Raw genomic sequence first — 2,361 nt, forward strand, 5'->3', positions numbered from 1 at the left:
AGGCACTTTGAGAAAAACAGTTGTCTTGACTGTACTGAACTGTCAAGAAGCACTTCTGGCAAAGGTTCGACCTACCACGCAAGCCAGCTTGATGTCTACCACGAACAGCGAGGCAGACCTACAGAAGTTGGCAAAGCTGGAAAAGACTGAGGAGAGAACAGAGCCAGGATAGACAAATAGGCCAGAGCAGCAGCTTGCTCCCATCAAACGGCGTTAAACCTTGAGCAGGATGAGATATATCAGAACAAAGAGAGGGCCGCTCCCTGCACGCACTGCCTGACTTTCCACATATTTCTAGGATGTGTTCACGCTCTGCACTGGAATTCATAGAGGTGAGATGTCGGTGCAGGGACCAACCTGGTGTAGGGACATGTCCCACCACCCTTAAAATCCTCCATCATAAATAACAGATCTCTAACTCTGACTGCAAGCTCATGTTTGAGGAATATATACATATTTTAGAAATAGTGGACATGTGCCAGAGTGTTAAGTCTGCTGCATAGTAGAGAAAAAAATACCCCACTGCTGTCAAACAGGTGGTAGGGCTTTATAGATGTTTGTTTGTCTTGGTTTACGACCAAACAAATGACATTTTCTAGACAAATATGCTAGCTCATGGTCACTCAGTTCTTTAAAGAGTGATATGGACAAAGGGGAAACAAGTCGAGATTGGCCTGAACACACACGGTAACTTCGTACAGCTCAATCTTGTCTGCAAAAAGAGACAACTGGCGGCGGAGGCCCCGTTGCTGGAGGTTGACAGCCTGGATGCCAAATGTATAACACAATGCGGCTGGAAATAGAGAGTCATGAAAGCGTGCGCCGGAGAGAGGGAGTATTTCATACTGGAAGGCAAGATCTGAAATACTATTTCAGAGCTACCTACACACAAACCGTCTCACTTTAGTAATACTGCGTCCTACAACGGAAGCCTTGAAATGTAAAGGGCCGTGATCGTAACGCTGCCAAGGCCACTAATGGACGTTGCGTTTGGTCCGTGCCAGGCACGTCCAGACAGGCGGCAGCAGCGAGTCCCCCGGGACCACCAGCCCCTGCCCCAGCGATGCCGCGGTGGGGCCGGTCTCCAGCTCCCGCCTGGGAGCTGCCCGGGGCTGGGGCTGCAGATATTTTTCAGCTTTAGGGAGATATAAGCAGCCCCAACATGCCCCATCTCTCCCTTCCAAGCCACAGAGCAACCTGAGTTTTCAATTGCTGTTGCACCCTCTCCTCCCCTGCTCTCTGGCCTCGCCGCACAGAAACTGCCGTAAGAAAACAGAAAATGACACTGAAACAGCGCTAAGCCCAAAGCAGATTTTGCTTGGTCCAGTTTTATTCCCACGTACGGGGGGCAGTGACAGCTTTAGCAATCCAAGTACTCTAACGAGTATAATTTAGGTGAATCTTCTTTTGCCAAATCAGCGCGGCGACCTGCGGTTCTTTCCCTGCCGGCGCTGCTGCCGTTGCTGGCAAGAATTGGCTGAGCAAGCGGCAGCAGATGTTTAGTGCTGGTGGGTCGGTCTCATAACTCACGTGAGGTGGAGGGACGCTGCGGTATCCCTTTGCAGCTCCCTTCGCACGGGGCTGCGGTCTGGGTTTTGTAACGCGAATAGACGCTGCTCCCCCCCGCCCGCACGGCCGACGGGCAGAGGTGTCAGAGGCTAAAAGCGGCGCCTGACCTAAGACATGGACATTAAACACCAAGACCCAAAAGAGGAAAATGTGTCAGGTGAGAATGAACCCAAGGGAGAATGCAGGTTTGAGAGATGGTGTAAGGAGCAGGGAATTGCGTGCAAGGGACAGTAGTGGAAAGCGTAGTGGTCACACGGGCATCGGTCGAATTCTTCTTTATAGAAGCTGGTTGGAGCAAGCCCATATAAAGAGAATTTACACGCACTAAGGAAGCCAGGTTCGACAAATCCCAGCCATGGAAAATAATGAGGAAAAGGAATTCAGTAGGAAATGAAGTGGAAACTAGCACACGAGAAGAAAAAAGGATACCCAGACCAGACAGGGATTAGTTTCCCCCACTTGTAAGTGCTATCTTGTCAGCCTGGCACTGTTCAGCATTTTTATCCTTCCTGCTCTTTTGCAAATCTGAGTGCTGAGCTGTTTTCACTTCATCCTGAGAGCTGTGGCGTCCATCAGTTGTTCAGGAAAAAATTGTTTCTCAGTTGTAAACATACAGAGATTGAACCAAACTATATAATTTGGGACAAGGATCACCCCAAAGCCCTTGCAACCTGGAGGGAGACAACATGACTGCATTTAGGTCCAGAGTTTCAGTTAAAGCCTGTCTTCACATATGCGTTGAAGATCATTACATTAACATTTGGGTTAAGGCAGAATAAATGCTATTACAAC

This window comes from Buteo buteo, chromosome 26 (assembly GCF_964188355.1).
Source record: "Buteo buteo chromosome 26, bButBut1.hap1.1, whole genome shotgun sequence".
NCBI lineage: Eukaryota > Metazoa > Chordata > Aves > Accipitriformes > Accipitridae > Buteo > Buteo buteo.